The sequence below is a fragment of the Coturnix japonica genome, chromosome 1, assembly GCF_001577835.2.
Source record: "Coturnix japonica isolate 7356 chromosome 1, Coturnix japonica 2.1, whole genome shotgun sequence".
Lineage (NCBI taxonomy): Eukaryota > Metazoa > Chordata > Aves > Galliformes > Phasianidae > Coturnix > Coturnix japonica.
The window spans coordinates 67691900-67710984 of NC_029516.1; the positions used below are offsets into that span (position 1 = coordinate 67691900).

At 39.2% G+C, this 19085-nt stretch overlaps 1 long non-coding RNA gene across 1 annotated transcript; it reads right to left on the minus strand.

The window, feature by feature from the left end:
- Window positions 1-8173: 8173 nt before the first annotated feature.
- On the minus strand, window positions 8174-18640 carry LOC107317894. The gene is made up of 3 exons (XR_001557081.2): window positions 18584-18640; window positions 9209-9393; window positions 8174-8774 (listed from the first exon to the last, which is right to left on the minus strand). It is a non-coding gene; the product is annotated as an uncharacterized LOC107317894 (long non-coding RNA).
- Between the last annotated feature and the right edge of the window lie 445 nt (window positions 18641-19085).

A 19085-nucleotide genomic window follows, 5' to 3' on the forward strand; every position in this document is an offset into this window, starting at 1 on the left:
AAAATATTGGTAGGAAGGTTCAACCTCTACTGTCATTCCATCAACATCCATCATGGGGCAACATAACAAAATAGGAGGCATTACTTCCAGAGCAACTCTCCTACCTAAATCCATCTGCATGGCCTCTCATCCCTTCAGGGAGTTAGTAGCACCTCTCAGTTTTGTGTCACTGACAGAGACAATCGTATTTTCTGAGCAGTGGACAATATAAATTGACAAAAAGATTAACTAAGGTTAAGGGAAACTTGGGATTAAGAATCTGAGGCCACCCATGCAGTGGGAAAGCACTAATGAGAAAGACATTTTGCAAGTTAAAAACATAACCATTTCCTTAACGCAGAGTTGTAAAATAACAGCTGTACAGCAAGGCAGAACAAAGTTTCTTCGGTGGTGAAAGAAAAGTGGCTGAATGGAAAGACACCACCTGCTTTATCAGAAATAGGCTCTGCCAGACTATAAACCAGGACTTCTTCTAGAAGGTCAGGTTGCATTCCACTGTAATGGCAACACAGCTTTGTTCCACAGGCAAGCACAACCATCTTCAAAGAAACAGTGAAATACTAGATGTTTTAAAAGGATTTCCCACCATATTTATGTTGTTCCCATAATACACAAGCCAAGGAGTAGAAAAGCAGCACATCAAAACACATTTGCATGTATTTGGAATCAGGTGTCTCTTCCATATCAGAGCTTGCTTTCTGCTGCCTTTAAAAGCAACAGTTCAATTGCAAGTCCATGGAAAAACAAAAAACTTCAACTTCCTACAGCACTTCAACCACAGGCAAGATGCTTAGAAGCAGTCATTGCCAATGGCAACTAAAAGACACAACTCACAGGTAGGAATAAATACTCTGGTACTGCCCTGACCACTATAGTGGTCAACCTAATGTAGAGCAGAGACATGACATACACTTTGATCCAAGCTAATTAAATAGTGATTGTTAGCACTTTTTGTTCAGAAGTATACCAGAAGGTGTGGCTGTAGCAAGAAATTTTGTTGTAAATCCATTAGTGGCTCATCTGCTTTGGGGCGAGATCTGAAGCACCACAGAAGAATCACTGCTCACAAGATTCATGTCTGCTGTAAGATCAGGAGCTAACAATGCTCTTTGTGTCTCCTGACTTTTTACCTTTAATCATCACATTTTGCAACACCGTCAGACAGTCTCTGGTGCAGTCTGTCTTGCTGCGCTCTTCTTCCATACAGCTCAGTGCTCACTACTATCACAGTTCCAACATCTCCAAGATTTTTCTTTCAAACAGAAGCACATGACAAATACAAAATAATGTCACATCTTACGCGTAGGTTTTCCAAACCCTCTGCATAACTTGGAAGAATTCTGAAGCAGACTGTGATTATCTTGCAGTGTAACAGCTGGCTGCTTCATAACACAGTAGCTACTACTCACATACTACTCCCCAGGGTTAGGGTACATGCTGGAAAAGAACAGTAGCTTCCTGAGTGTATTTATGGGCTTCCTGCTGACTACCAACTTTGATTTGCAAGAGCTCTCCATGTTTCAGAATAAGAAATGAGGCAGATGAGACAGAAAACCATCATGGCTGAGGTGAGATCTGCTCATCAGACTGATGGTAGAAAAAGAAAAGTATAAGCAGTGGAATGAGGGATGAGCAGCCTGGGAAGAATCATAGGATTGTGTAGTGGAATTCCAGGGTCACAGCCTGAACCAGTGGGTGAGCTGGGAGAGTATGTGAGTGCCTGGAGCGGCGGGGGGGGGGGGGGGGGGGATGTCTGGAGCCACCCTACTTCCGTGCAATCTGAGTCTGTGCGGGTTCCCCCCTTCTGCCCTCCCTTTTCTCCTGTGGTGCGACTGTATGAATGGGGGAGGGTCTCATTCTTCTGATCATCCCTTTCTCCAAGCTGTTACTAGGAGCGGTGAGTTCATTCCTTCTGATATCTTTTCCTATAGAGCCTGTTTCTCAAATAAAGGCTCTTTCATTGCCCTCATTTGCCCTACAGGTTGCTGTTCAGATGTGAAGGGACAGAGTCAGAAAAGCCAAGATGCAGATGGAATTAAAGTGAGGAATTCAATTGGTGAGGGATGTGAAACAAAACAAACAAAAAAATTGAAACAAACAAACAAACAAACAAAAAACAACCAAGAAGGGTTTTTTAGATACATTGGGCAGAAAAGACAGGCAAATGAGATTGTACCTCCCTGATAAATGAGAAAGGAGAGCTGGCCTCCTCAGTCATGGAGATGGCTGAGGTACTTAACAAGTTATTTTCCTCATTCTTCATGACATGTCAGGGTACTAATGCCGCTTATCTCCCCGAATTTCTAAGTGGGGACTGGGAGCAAAATCCCTCCCAGTGTAAGAGTAGAGGCAGTCCAAGACTAACAAGTGAGGCTGAATGTGTACAAGCTTATGGGACAAAAGAACATGTATCTCAGGATTCTAAAGAAACTTACTAATATGGTTGCTCTCCACTGCATTTGAAAAATCATGGTTGTCAGTCAAGTTTCCCAGTGACTTGAAAAAATATAAACATCACTTTGATCTTAATGAAACAGAAAGGAAGAATTGGGCAACTACAGGTCAGTGAGCCTCACTTCTCAGCCTGGGAAGATCATGGAGCAGATCCTCCTGGAAGAGATGTTAAAGCATGTGCAAGATGAGGAGGTGATCTGAGACAGCCACACTAAGATCAGATCATGCCTAACCAATCTGGTGGCCTTCTATGATGGAATGACATCATCAGTGGATAAAGGAAGCACAGCTGATGTTATCTACCTGGATTTGTATATATCCTTATCTCTAAACTGGAGAGAGATAGATTTGAAGGGTGAACTGTTCAGTGGATAAAGAATTGGCTGGATAGTTGTAGCCAGAGGGTTGTTGTCAATGGCTCTGTATCCAGGTGGAGGCTGGTCATGAGCAGTGTCTCCCAGAGATCTGTCTTGGGACTGGTGCTTTTCAACATCTTTGTCAATGACATAGACAGATGGATTGAGCATACCCTCTGCAAGTTTGGTGATGACATCAAGCTGAGAGGTTCAGTTGACAGAATAGAAAAAAAAAAGGCCAAGTGCAAGGTGTTGAACTTGGGCTAGGGTAATTCTAAATATAAGTACAAACAGAGAGGATAACTCATTGAGAATGGCCCTCTTAAAAAGGACTAGGTCGTCTTGGATGAAAAGCTGGACAAGAGCCAGCAGTTTGCACTTGCTGTCCACTAGACCTACAGTATCCTGGGCTACATCAAAAGAGGGGTTGCCAGCAGGGAGAGGGAGGTGATTTGTCCTCCTTGTGATACCCCATCTTGGGAACTGTGTCCAAGCCTGGGGTCCCCCACAAAGGAATAATGTGGAGTTGGAGATGGTCTAGAGAAGGGCCATGAATCTAATCAAAGGGTTGGAGCATCTCTCCTATGAAGAGAGTTTGAGGAAGTTTGGCTTGTTTAGCCTGGAGAAGGTTCCGGGGAGGTCTCGCTGTGGTCTTCCTGTGCTTGAAGTGAGCTTACAAGCAGGAGAGGATCAATTTTTTTGTATGGTCTAATAGTGATAGGACAAGGGAGAATGGCTTTAAACTAAAAGAAGGGAGATTTAGGTTAGATGTTAGGAAGAAATTTTTTACTCAGACTAAATTACTCTCACCTGTGCTGACCCGACACTTGCCTCAGCTGATTAATCAGAGGTTCAGGCTGTGATTACCAATTTCCCATACAAATAGGTACAGTAAGACTGGAGAAGTTTGGCTCTGTACAACATAAAGGACCAGATTTATTTAGGCACATCAGGAGAGATGCACGTGTAAGAGCATAATTCTTCACTGGGAAAGGCAAGCCCCAGTCCAGGAAATTCTTACGCATGTTCTTAACTGTAAGCATGAGTATTCCTACTGACTACAGTAAGTGTATTCCTGTACAAACAATTAAGCATACGTATGAAGTTTCGTAGGACTATATTTACTGAAACAGAAGAAGATACCAAGAAAGACAAATTCTCTGACATGGTGTTTGTTACAGCTTTATTATAGCAGGAGTGTGGTAAGGTCACAGTTACAACCTCCTTCTAAAGTTATACTCTGAACACTGCATAGTGTTAGAAGACATTAGCAGTCCAGGCAAAAAAGAAAAAAAAAAAAAGAAAGTAGTTAAGAACTGCTCAACAGTAGTCTCAAATTGTTGCAAAAATTGCTTAATTAGTAATTCTAATATTTCTAATTTATTCAGCATAATATCTGTTGTAGGCCCCCGATCTCACTGAAGGAATTCAAGAGCATTTTGGCCTGATCAAATTAAGTGAAAGTGATATCATTTACTGATTTGTAGCGCCCATCTGTTTCTCCCTTATTAATGAATCACAGACATGCACTCAAAGTGTATCTGTTCTTTTTGAAAGGAGAACAGAATCACACCAATGATACACGTATTTTTGTAGCAAGCCATTGTCAAAATGATTTTATGTGTATCTGTTCTCTGCTTCAGTTTTTTGTTCTTTATTAAACAAATCACAAAGTTTTCCTTACTTGCAGAATTCAGTGCCTTTCACACACATTTAAACACACACTCCTACCTGTGTAGAGGGATTAAAAGGAGGACCATATAAAATCCCTGCTGCCTGAGATCATGCCAACCTGGGTGCATAGGAAAGTTAGAGCCTGTAAAGCGTACCCAGTCCTTAGTACACTGCAATGGTACCCTAAACAATAAGTCTGAAATTGCCTTTTGGGAGTACCAGATATCATTACTGGGAGAGTCATTAGGGTATTTCTGTTGTTATGCTGTTGGAACAGGCAACAACAATAGAGTCAGACTTGCTCGGAACTGGCTGTTGTGTGCAGGAACAATGATACAGCCATTGGCTTCCTAGTGGAATTGATTTGCCTATATTAAATAATGTAAACAGCTAAGCACTGATAGAATTTAATCCCTAATTTTTTAATTTTTTTCCCCTATGATCTAATGTTAGCACTTTCCCCACTGCTATCGTTTTCATTTTATTGTTGAATTTACTCTGTCCTTTCCTCAGGTTCCTACAAATAGTAAATCAGCTTTAGAGTCCTCAGAGTTAGTAGTTAAACCACCCATCTATGTTTGCTCCCAGACTACGAGGCTATGACTTCCTTAGGCATCTTAGCACCAGGGGAATTATTTTAAAATTATTTGTTAGAGCGTATTTCAGGAAATATGGTGAATTTTCCTCCCTAATTGAGATGTCCTGAAATGCTGAGACTTATTTTGTTCTTACAACACTAACTTGCATTATTTCAGTCAGCTCAGTGAGGGTAATATCAGACTTCAGTTCCTTATATTCAGTTGCTATAGTTTACACATCACTTTTTGTACAGCTGTGTGGCTTGTAGCATTTTTTGTTTTGTACTGTTATATGATTGGTTACATGTTATTAGTATGTCATGAAATGTTGTCAAATGTAACTTAAAATTGGATTCTTAATGAAGATCTGGTTCTGAATTTGCTTTTTCTTATACTTGAGTCAGAGCAAAGTAGCACCTTTAAAGGCAATGGGCATTGGTTCATGTGTCGGACTGTACACCAAAGGAGCAACTCTGAAGATAACGAACATGTGGGAATTGGAACCTGAATTTAATGTTTACTATTACACAGTGTAAACTCTACTAATGTGTTAAGACTTTGTGTATCCTGTAATCAATTAATGGGATGAAGGTTATTATCTCAAGACTTGTTAATAATAGAAATCCAAAGGCAATCAATTAGAGGAGTTTCTTCTAGCCTGCCACTGAAACAAAAGTTCCTTGTGAGGCATTAACACAGGTAGGAAGAATTTACCATACTGGGATAAGAAAATTGGACAGGAAATGTTTCAGTGCTTATGTTAAACATCTGGGTGAGGTAGCAGATAAATAGAACTAAGGAACTTCTGAGAGTTTGAAGTCTTTTCCTTTCTGAGCCAGACTGCTCTTTCCAGCTGCATACTCCTAAAAAATTAGGTATCAAAAGATTTATTAACTGGAGAGGGGAAAAGCTTTAAAATATTTTTTTTCATTGCTTTAACTTGAAGCAATTCAGAGAGAGTATGCCTCTGGACATGAAGACAGAATATTCTTCCATGACAGAACTATGCTTTGATAAAACAAATCGCTTTAAGCTATAGCTTGCTATAGAGCTTGGTAAAATTGTTTAAAAGCTTCCTTGAATACATGTAGATGCAAGAATTTGGCTAAGCAAACATACCAAGTTTTTCCAGTATAAGAGTGTAAAAAATCATATTTTGCTTTATCAAATGCCACCATATCCTGTATTAGATTTTTATTCTACACATATATGCTCATGTCTGGTGTGTAGCTTTCAGCAGTCAAGGATGTATCAGTCAGTGCTCTCTAAACAAAAACAGAAGTGCTATTTAGCATCCATTTGGCTGTGTGAAATTACTCTTCACTGTCATAATTTCCACAGGTGAATAAGGTTTTTTGAACATATTTGGCTGAAATGCAGAATGGTAGTAAAAGAGATAAAGTTAATGGTAGCAGAAACATGAAATATTTGTGAAAGAAATGGCATGTAAGCAAAAGAAGTAGCTTTGATGGGGGGGCGGGGGAGAACAACAACAACAAAAAACTGTAGAAAAAAAATCCTGTCTAGTGAAGACAATACACACTCACTTATGAAAGTGGAGCAGAATAGGCAGCAGCAGGTTAAATTTTTCCAGTGATTCTTGCAGAATTGGGACACAGAGTTTTCTTTGGCAAATAAACTAGCTACAGGAGCCAAATGTCTTCAGAAAGAGCTTATCCTCTGGTAGCTGTCTTTTGCTTGAACTCTCTAAAGAAGCATCTGTAAAGCACTGTGAAGCATGAAGTCTTTCCAAATGAAATCAGTTAGATAAGGCAAGGTTGATTCTGATTTAGACGCTTGTTCTAGCAAACTTAGTAATTAAAAGCTCTATAGAGAAGAAACATCAGGCTGCCTGCTATGCAGCAGAAGGTCAGGTTCTTATATACAGGCCAAATAGCTTAGCAATAACTCAGCCAAGATGCAAAGACCGAAGGGAAAATCCTACTCTTATATCTGCAGGGCTGATCTTAAATCCCTACATCTATTAAATAAGAAGGCAGGTCTACCACTGCACATTCTTCTTTTTGTCTGCTTTCCTGTGAGAAAGCACCAAGTGAAGAATTAGAGGTTGCTTGCAGAGAGTGTTCCTGTCTCTTTTTCTGTATCTCTTATTTGATGTAAGGAAGGAAGAGGATTGTATTCCACAAGGAAGAGCCTTTCTTCAAGGACATGCATCAAAGTTCCTGGATGGTTGCATTTTAAATCCATTCCTTGCAGGGCAATGATCTGACAGAAATGGAAAGTCTCAGGGGACACAGTGGCTTCTGAGAGGAAATTAATGGCTGGCACACAGCTGTTTATGTCCTTGTTTCTCAGATACCAGGAGCACAGATAAGAAATTCAATTCCAGTCAAAACCTGAATTACTGGTTGACAGTTATCACTAGTATCCCTTCTGTCAGGTCCAAGTTGGCAAGACGACCTAGTTTTAGAGTCACTCAAACATTCTTATACATTTTATATAAGTGATGGAAGCCATCAGAAACAATTTCTAGAATGTCTTACCCATTAACAGAAATAGACTGAATGTCAGATTTACGTATTCTATTTAAACCAGTGCCTAAATAGACTTTCAAGAGCATAAATGGAAAAAATGATTCATCTGAAACCAGTTCCTCAAGCACTACTTATATAAAAAATTATACAAGTGCTTATTTTCACATAATGTCAAAACAGTAAATGGCAACAATGTGTTTGTGTGTAAAAAGATGTCAGGATATGCTGTAGGATCAGACTGCTCATCTTCTACTTGAAATAGAACTTTTGTAGAAGAAGCACTTCCTATTTAGCTGTATAAAATTAACATACATTTTTAAAATTGTAAAATTGTTTGAAATTGTTATGAATCCTACAGCACACTAATGAGTAGATGTCTCTTCAAAATAGATGGACAAAAAACAAATATATTTAATATGCATGGTAACTTTCACAGGAATATGTGATAGTGATATTCATTTTCAATTTTAATCTAGTATTTTTTGTTTTATTTCTGTTTTCTGTTTTGCTTTTGTCTCTTAGCATTGGCCATTTCTATGAATTTATTTATTTATTTATTTTCAAATATGAGATCTAACTAGTGCAGCTTTCTTTAAAAGTGGAAGCTAATGAAAGCTTTTTAAAATTTATACTAGGGGGAATAGGAACTCACCTGGATTTCTTAAATTTTGAAGTATACCTACCATATCGTGTGAAAGCTCTACTGGACAGAGAAAAGGATGGATCAGGGCACATGAATTGCTGCCTCACCATGCCTCAGAAGATCACATTCCTGTCTCCTCAGCATGCACACAGTTACCAGAACAGAAAGTAAGTTTCCACTTCAGGTTGATTCCTTTCCCCCTTTCCCTGGGGGACTTATAAAACAATCATGACAATAATCAAATACTAATATTGGTTTGGGACATCTCTGTTTCCAAGCCAGGACATTGTTTTGCTAGATACTGCAGTTTAATAGGAATGACTCCCATGTAGCATTGTGGTGGTCAGATTTATTTTTTTATTTAACATATTGAGAGGGAGAAAGAGTGAGAGTAGTCAGCTCTTCCTTATTGCACACATATCTGCCAAAAATAAAATTTCAGAAATAACAGAGATCGTAAGTATCTGTACATGCCGTACTCATAAGGAGAAGATATTTTGTAAAGGCTTTCAACAGTGATCTGCGTGGCATCCAGTGTATTCTACTTCTTGGAAGTAAAAGCAACTCCATAGGCCTGAAAAGAAACAACTGATTATACACGTCTTCAATCACTATTCCAGTTCTAGATAATATGAAAGCCATTAGAAAAACTACCTTTACTTTCCCTGAGGTTTGAGTAAAGCCTCAAGACAAGAAAGACATAGTTTAGACATAACATTTTCCGACTTTTGATAGCTAAGCTTTTTGCTTTTCTACTCAATTAAACTCTCCATACTTGGAAATGGAAAATAGCCCTATTTAGTGCATCTTGTAAACAGTGGTAGTTAGAAAAGATTTTTTCCACTACCTATAATTATCAGCAACAATGTTATGTTCAGTTCAAAAGATGAGAAGTTATCTAATTTTAAGCTTAGTGCCAGACAACTACTTTAATTCACCTTTGAGAAGCAGTTGTACTCTGTTAGTAGTTTTAATGCACGTGTCTCTACGCTAACATGAATAGCTTACCTGATATACCAAGATCAGATTAGTAGTCAGGAAAGCAAAGCATAAGCCCAGGCAGGCAGAGGCCACCCCTGAAGGATATAAAATTCCATGTCTCAAATAAACTCAGTACAATTTCATGGGGCGTTTTCAGTTAGGCAAGGTGGTACATTGCAGAACATACAGACAAGCTGTAAGCAGACAGGAATCTGTGTGGACAAAGAGTTTGTCTTTAGAATATGCCATGCTCCTTTCTTTCCCAAACCATGCTTGTATGTATGTAGCCAGACTTCTTGCAAGATTAGCTATACTCTAATCTGAGAAAGGATGACAGATTGTTTTTAATGAAGGATGTCATTCCTAAAGCAGATTTCAAAAGAAACTGTGCACAGAAGTGCTTGAAATGTTCTGCATTTCATTTTTGTGACTATTAGGTTGTAGTCAAAAGTCCATATTGGCAATAGGTCTGGATAGCTCTTCATCTTGCTATTTATTTTTCTTTTTATGTTGTTGGTTTTTGTTTGTCTTTTAAGAGCAGTCACACTTACAAAGTAATTTATTTGAAGACAAAAGGAAGCTTAGTAGCAGATCCATCTGAAGAATTATTGCTTTGTGTTTAGTGTGTTATTTTTGTTTGATTTTTAATGTCTATCATTATCCAAAGGCCCATGAGTGCATCCAGGTCTTTGGAAATCTTTTGTGAACAATTGATCATTCTCATTTGGCTACCTTATTGAATCATCCTGGTGGGAGGTATGGGGGACTGGGAATGAGGAAAAGACAGGGAAGAACTAGACCCACAAATCCACCATAGGAAGATATGCATTTGCTTTGGTTTACTTCAAAAGGTCCATATTTCTTTCAACCAGGATGTAAAATCTAAGGATTCAGTAAGTCTCTTTCCACTCCCAAAGGATCTCGTGGGAATGTTCACACTCATTAGACTACACAGTAATGAAAAGGGTGGGCAGTGGAGTGAAAATACTGATTCTCTTCCCAATTCAGTATGAATTCTCAGTTGTCCTGTGAACCCTGCCTGAAGCTGCTTAATATTTAACGGACTGTAGAAGTGCATTTTTTTTTTTTCTATACATTTGCTATGCTCAGGAACAAAATAGCAGTCTTTTTGAGACTTCTACTAACAAGTCTATTGCATTAACAGAAGAATATTTGCTATGGATAAAGCTGCTTAAATGAGCTAGCAAAGTAATAAATGAATTTATGGTGCCCTACAATGCTGGAAGCCTCCCCTCCTCAGATGCCAAAATCTGCCTTTAGCAGATTCTTCTATCTATTTTGTCTGCATGATTGCTCTGGGTATTTGCATGTGGAATATATATCAGAATTCATGATTTCCTCTCTTTCCTAGCTCCACAGTGACTTTAAGGTTTACTTCAAAACATCCTGATAAGTTAGAAAAATTATTTGAGCTAAATTTTGTCAGGGTGCCTTGAGTCTTATATTGCATTTGATGATGGGGTGTGAAGAGGGAAGAAAAAGATGCTTATTATTTATACTGACAGCTCATTTTTGCTGCACCTTCTCTCAGTCTTTCATGTTTGATGTGATTACACTGTTATTATATATATATTCTAGAATTAAAACTGAGCAAGTGAAACTTTTTGTTCATCAAAGGTCTTAATAATCTTAGAGTAAAGCCCTGCCAAAAATAACTTTTTCTTTTCTCTATTGCATTTACCCATTGTTTTCCTCTGTTCAACTGACTTACATTTGTCCTTAAGACTGTCATGGTTTTATGATGTGGAATACCAGTAACCAAAAACCATAATATCATGTAAGGCACTGGGAGTTAAGGCATTAATGCTTCAGTTCCAGGTACCTGTCTGGAAGAGAAGAACTACATTCCCCAGGGAGCTTTGCAGTCAGGGAGGAGATATAACTCCTGGTAAGGTCACCTGGTTGCTCTCTTCTCCTTCACCTCTCCTCACTGCTGTCCATCCCAACTGCACACATCACTTCAGTATTACTGTAAGGCCTTCAGCTTTTCGGACAGTCTTTCTCTCATTATATTTGATTTATTTGCTTCAATCCTAATTATATTGTATTATAGTGGGCTATCTTGCATTCCAATAGCATATTTAGTAAATTAGTTTGTTTCTCCTCAGATCATTGTCACTGTAATTATTTTGGGGTCCCCTGTTTGCCTTTCTCATAGGCATGGATTTTGAGAAATCCCTCCACCCCACTAGTCAGGGAACCGGGCCAAATCAGCCCATAAACCGTTGACATCTTAAGACTGAAGATGAGCCACTCTATATTTTCCTTAGGGAAAAGTGTGGCGATTTCTCTATTAGTCTAGACACTTGATGGAGCTGAAGGAAGGCTATACGGGATTTAGTTTCCCTCTCAGCATAACTGCCTGCATGAAAACAACAACTCATTCTTGCTTTAATACCGACTGATGAGCTTGGACTAACAGCTATGAACAGTGATAAGTGTTGGATGATCTGCAATTTATCCCATCTGTGAACACATCTTTTTCTGCATCCTGCTGCTGCAGCTTATCTTTGAGAACTATCCACTGCTCCTGTGTTTGAACTCTCCCAAGTTCCTGTACTCATTTGTTTGTTAATTATGAGAAATGTCTTGTACCACCTTCCATCTCTATTGCAGCATCAAGCAATGTTGTCTAATACTGCAGTCACATCAGTTTACATTGAAATCCCAGACCAGCACATTTTAAATATAACAAAAATCACGTCAGAAGAAATGGACAACTAATGTTACTGTTCCTTGTGTTATTTGATATGGAATAAATGAAGGCAACGCAACTGCACTTGCTTACTTTTAAAAAAAAAATAATAATAAAAAAAATAAAAAAATAAAAATCAAAACAAACAAAAACCCACTTCTGTCCACCTGGAAGAAACAAAAATACAACCTTTTGAAATCTCAGTTACCCAACACAATGAGAGAGGGGAAGATATCTGTCTCAGATGCAATGGATAGGGTTCAGGGTGAATGTTAGCCTGATTCTGCAGATGTTTCTTCAGCAGAGTGCCATCTGAATCAGACTGCTACTTTTTGTGTCACCAGTAAGTTCAGCAAGTTTCCAAGGGCCTGTCAGATGAGGTAGGAAGAGGGGCTCAGCTAAATTTAAAGGAAGTATTTTAAAAATCCTCCTGAAAGATATAGTCTGGATGCAACTACCGTGCAACTGCACAAGCCATCTGAAAATATAGTAATTGCTTGAGCCAGAGCTGCTCCCAGGTGAAAACTCCATGGAGTCATGATGTCAGGAAGAATAGTGCCTTGAAGACCACACTGCTGATGAACTCTCAGTAATGAACAGAGAAGGGTGCCAGAATTCTCCAGTCTTTTATAAAGCAGAGTATTCATCCCTACTTATGCATTTCTATTATACAGAAACAGATACCAAGAGAACAATAATACTATTTGGTAGATCAACATTTCAGCTACAAAACACTGCTTTTCAACATACTCATCGCCATAAGCTATGCATTTTCACCAGCTATGGACAAGAGCCAGCAAGCCATGCTCATAAAAATCTTCACCAGAGGATGTGACTCACTGTCACCACTACTAAAACACACTACCCACCACTTCACTATGCTAACATCCACCATTTCGTCTTCATAAGTGTTCAGCAAGCGTCAATGAAAGTCTCTGTGTACAATTTCTGGTGCATGGAGGAATTGAATTCCATGTCTTTGTTTTATATGCACTTATAAGTCAGATACCATTTTGTCTCTCTGCCTCTCTGCTGCCACCTGTTGCACAGCAATAAGACTTAATTTCCACTAATAAGCAGAAAGTTTCACCCTCTACTAATCTCCCATCAACATCTGCCTCTGACATTATGACATTCATATTTACAGCTAGTTGCCCAATCCATTGCTTGAATGTCTCATTCTCACATTTTTATCCTGAGGAAGAAGTTTGCTTTGCACAACCCCTGCTATTTGTGCCTGGAGATCTCTGTGTTCATACAGCAGACTTTCTCAAATATCCTACATTGCATCCTGGTCCATAAGGTCTTCACACAATATGTCCTTTGCAATCCCTAAGGAAACAAATGTTATTTTCTGCTTTCTATAAATAACAGTGAAAATGTTAGGTTACCCCTTCCAAATCATGTCTCCTGTGTGTGGGGGGGGGGAGAAACAAACAAACAACAACAACAACAAAACCCACAAAAACACAATAGAAATGAGAATACCAAGCAGGATCCTAATTTCTAATTTCTATTTTCTAATTTCTAATACAGAAGTAGCAAAATGAGTGACCTTCATCCTGTCATATTTCAACTCCATATCTTAGTTTCTCCACCTGTGAAGTTAGAATAGGATGATGTATAATTGAGTAGCACCAAGTTAAAACTGGGAATAGCTATGTGATTGCTGAGAACAGAGCCTGATATGCTCAATCAGCTGGTCGTATGGAGGCCAACTGCCCCCCAAAAGAAGGCATACAGTAAGGAGGCCTGCAGCTTTAGACAGGTTTAAAATGAAGTTAAAAGCAGCCACCAGCACATGGAAACACAAATGACATCCGTTCAGAATTAGCTCTGCCCCTTTTATCTTTACAAGTAGCCAAGCTGAACTTCTATCTTTGAATTCTCTTGAGACATTAGCCTTTCATTATGAAAGGATGACTGACTACATTATGACAGACAAATGACTAGCAGTAGGAGGGTCTGCCACCATACCACTCACTCCCACAGTCACTGAGGGGGAAATCTAATGAGCAAAGAACCTGCTTCAACTTTCTACTTATTTCCTGTAACTGAGAACTATTCTGCACTTTGGAATGCAGATGCTTGTCAGTCACAAGGTCATAAATAGGATTAGAGGCTGTTCATGGAAAGCCAGGCAACTAGGTTAGATGCTTGTTTGAAAATACAGATGTTTTCTGGCTGCTTGGCTGTTGGGTAGTGATGTCCCTAGGACTGATTAAGCAGACTGACAACTGTCTTTACTATGAGGCCCAGTGTCGCAACAGGTACTGATTGCCACTGAAAGTGGAAAACCCTATTAATTTTGCCTGCCTAATCAGCTGCAAGTAAAACTTCTGTTTAGACGGATACACCATGGGACGCTCTCTAGTCTCCATCAAACTTACCTCTGGCGTTTAATAAGCAGAGACCTTATTTCTGTTAAGAGATTTGTTTCAGACTACTGCACAATAACTTAAGGTACAATCTCCCCATGAGGAGAATCTGTAAGTAATTTCTCTAGCTTACTATGAAAAACCTGTTAACAAAAAAAGAAAAGAAGAAAAAAATCTGAGAAATTTAGCCTCCTTTATCCTAGCTATTGCTGCTGCATTTCAGAAATGCAAGACTCCTATTCACCACTATCTAGTTAGCTTTTTTTTGTGATGTTGACCAATACAATCATTTCACTACTATAGCTTCAAAAATCAAATATTGTGTAAAGAAAATGAAACTGTTTAAAATATTTGTTCTGTTTTTTGTTTTTGTTTTTTGTTGTTGTTGTTGTTGTTTAATTTAATGTCTCACAATGAACTGAGCTGTTGTTTTTTGTTTGTTTGTTTGAGATTGTTAAACCTTGTATAACTTCTGTCAAAGTAACATGACCACTAATGGTAACTAACAGTCACTGCTCTACAGTTTTGCTACTCTTGTGTTTCTCCCTTCATTTCTGTATCTGTGTCAGTACTTCTCTTGTCAGTAGAAGCTATTCTGTTAGTAAATCATATTTCAGGAGTGCCACATACCACAACAGAGCCTTAAAAACCCAGCCAAGACTAGGGGTGGTGAGTCATTTCATACACACACAGGGAAAAAAAAATAAAAAATAAAAAATTATTGCCTTGAAAAGCATTTCAAATTTCCAGGATACAATAGTATACAGGATGAGAGCTACTTCTGTGAAGTAACTTCCTCAGGGACACATAGGAATCAATGACCAGATTAGGAACACAACTTGCACCACCCACACCTCGCTGCTGTGCTCTATTTTCCTTTAGTAAAAAGGAGTCAGTGTTGAAGGTTATTGATTTTAATAAGGAAAATTCCACTGAATTTCACTGTAATTAAAATAGGGAGAGAGGTTATAGCCATTTTACTCAGTCCATTAAAGATTAAAGCCTTTATATGAAATGCAGCTCCAAACAAAACCTTGCCATTTTAGCAGCTCATTCAGTATATACAAACCAGCTGAGAGCCTATTACATGATTAAATGTACTCTAGATCAGAAAGAAGAAGTCATTAAAATCTTCAAGAGCAACAGTGTGACAGAGGTCATTGTTTTCCACTAATTGATGTCAAGGTCACAGACGGATTCAGAGAAATATGGGGATGTGGTCAGTTCCACGAGAAGCTGGCATTCTAATCACACACAGAACAGAGAGGTCAGTGGATAAGATGAAGGCCAAAGAAAGGAAATGGGATGGGGTTAGGAAGATAAAGACATAAAATTATTCAGCAAAAACAAGCTCAACAGGGCTGCCTGTGTCTCCTTCCATCTTTGGGTTCATCCTAGTGCAGGCTCTGCACTAGGGGAATCTGCCTCACTGGGGATTTTACTGTAAAGTGACCATACTAAACACCCCATTTTATAACACCAGTGAGTGCAAATCTCATTCAGTTTAATATATTTGTCTCTGTTCCTCTAACATTATGTTTGTCTCAGCAACATATACAGAAATGAGTTTCAATTGTCATATACATGTGTGCAATGCACACAGCATTTAATATAAGAAGATTTCAGTGATTCGTAGGTTCCTAAATAATTTCAGCACACATCCAGTAGCAATAAGCTCAAAGACATGTGAATATGTTATTTTTATATAGCTTACGGTAGAGCTGAATTGTAACTTCGATACCTCAAGTAGGCTTTGAGATAATGCTACAAGATAGGCAGTAAACCAAGACCATCCTCAGTTGCAGAAGACTGATTCTCAGATTTCCCAAAATCTCAACATTTTCTTACCTTCCCCCAGCTAGACTCATTGCAACAAGGACACTAGAAGTCTAGTACTTTGGATCTTCTAAAACTTAACAGTTGTCCTTTGGATTTGAAGTTTTGTGGGGTGATTAGATATCCATTTTAACAATTACTTCATGACCACAGTAATACCTTGTAATACTGGATGGTAGTTATAGTGGAAATGCTAAATTACAGCCTGAACCAGGCATTGAGCCCCTGGCTAGGATGGCAGAGGCCCACCCAGGGGAGCTCAGGTGCAAGCAAACACACTTGAGTGACCAGAAGAGGTGGACCAGGATCCACCCCTTCTCAGACTTTAAATAAAGGTTTGGTAGGGGGAGGTGAGGGTGACTTTTCTGGATATACCTACCTCCTGAGGATCATCCAGAACTTCTGTAGGTAATCAGCTGTGGGGATTTTGGGTTTTTTGTTTGTTTTTAAATTATTTCTGCACCTACTGCTATCACATCTAAGTAGATTCTCACTTGCTGTAGCCTGAGACCTTGCTGCTTTGCTATCTTGTTATGCTTTCTATCATATTACTGTAGGTCTCTAAAAATGTTTGGATGCCTGAAGATACAGGTGGAATTAGTCAAAACTACCAAGTTATGTAAGATCTAGTGATATGAAAAACATACCCCTTTGTCTCTGAGGTGCTCCAACACAGAAAAAAAATTATTTGGAAGAAAAGATAAAAATTGAGAGGGTAAAGATATATATATATGGATAGATAAATAGATATAGATATATATATAAAGTTCTAAGTAGTATTTAATTTCAGTAAAAGGAACACACTCTTACATTAACTTTAATTACATAGCTTTCTCCTGTTTATGAAGTGCTTGGCTATGATCTTCTCTTATTCTTTCCCTGAACATTTTACACTGTCTGTGGACCACCCAGCTCATGTCCAGGCTGAAGTTCCTCAATTACTTATTCTCCTGGTGGAGCAGCTATTACATGAGGTCATGCACTTAAGCAGTCCTTTTGACTACCCCCTTCAATCTCTATTGCTAAACAGTATCTGTTCCAGGAGTATCAGCCCCATACAAAAACAACACTTTCCACCCTCATACATTTCACATTTCCTTTGGCATCTGGTCTGGGACATCAAGAGACAGGTCTCTCATAGGAATTCTGTTAAATCAGGCAGATCCACTGGGATATTTCCAATAGCACCTCTGGGTAGAGAAGGATGTGACTGCATGGGGTTAACTGAATTGATTCTCATAGAATCACCAAGATTGGAAAAGACCTAAAAGGTCATCCAGTCCAACCTTTCACCTATTACCAATAGCTCCCACTAAACTATGTCCTTCAACACAACATCCAGTCGCTCCTTGAACACCCCCAGGGGCAGTGACTCCACTACCTCCTTTGGCAGTCTATTCCAGTGCCTGACCACCCTTTTAGAGAAGTAGTATGTTCTAATGTCCAGCCCGAATCTCCCCTGCCACAGCTTGAAACAATTCCCTCTAGTCCTATCACTAATGACACAAGCGAAGAAGCCAATCCCAAGCTCTCTACAACCTCCCTTCAGATTCAGTTATGGAGAATAATGCCTCCCCTGAGCCCCCTCTTCTCCAGACTGAACATTCCCAGCTTCTTCAGTCTCTCCTAATATGGCCTGTGCCCCAGACCCCTCACCAGCTTTGTTGCCCTTATTTGAACAAATATAGTTTCTGTTCTTTCTAAGAACCACTAGGCATACTGTAATTCCTATGGCAAAGTAAGCTACTGACAATAACCCTGAAGAAAGGGTCCATTTTAAGAAGTGATTTACCTATGCAAGGTTGATAATAGAAACTAACAACTAAAACATCAAGAGGGGTTGGCCAAGTCAGAAACAACTGACAACAGTCAGGAAAGTTGTATCATGAGAGATCATAAAGGATATATTTGGTAGGAACAGGACTTAACAACAGTAAATTTTTTTTAACAGTCCTGCATATGTACACGAGCTATCTTTACCTACTAAATAGTGAATAGTAAATGCAATCAATTTTAAAGGACTGCAGATGACACAAACCCTACTGGTTTCCTGACCTCCAGGGAACACATTCTTAAAATAGAAAGTATTCCCTTATGCTCTTTCACAAGGCTTTCCTGAGTATGACTGTACACTCTGAAAGTGTGTGATAGCTTTCCTACCCATGAGCAGCAAAATGCTTACTAGCACTTCAGTGGCATCTGGGATATCATTAGCAGTGATATTCAAGAGCATCAGGAAGTCCTTCAGGAGGGAGAGTGGGATGTTTAGGAAGGGTATTAGGTAAAGCACATCATGGTTGTGAAAGGAATTTTTCTTTTACTAGACTCCATCAATGGACAGAAAACAGTTAGGATGGCATATAATCAACAAATACATACAGTGTTGTGGTTAGGCTGGTATCTACAGATCACAGAGCTAGAAAGATTTTCACAGCAGAAAAGGATAATAAAAAAATAAATGAAAATGCTTACCCACATCCTGGGCACACAGAAAAACTTCTAAGGTAGTAATCTCCAGGAAGAGATCCCTCCTCAGTGGCAGTCAGCCCTTAAATGGAGCCTAGGAGAGGTGGAAAGAGGCTCCACCCCTTCTGGTCACACAGGTGAATTGTGTTCACCTGTGGCTGACTCAGTGCTTGCCTCAGATGATCAATCAGAGGTTCAGGCCTTGATTCAACAGTTCCCATACACTCCACCCCTTCACTCATATGATTGAGTTAACAAGAGGGTGAGTCTTCCCTAATACAGAAATCCGACACATTGTGACACTTACACAATTTCCTGTTGTGATGTATGTTGACACAATTTAAGATGAGTGATGATCAGTGCATGGTGAAAGCTCATGTTCTTCCACAAGCCAGTGCTCAATGGTGTTACTGCAGGCACATAGTTGTGAGGTGCAGGTCCATCCTACGCTCCATCAGTCCCATGCAGACCATCACCAGATGCTGCACATGATCTGACAGCAGCACTG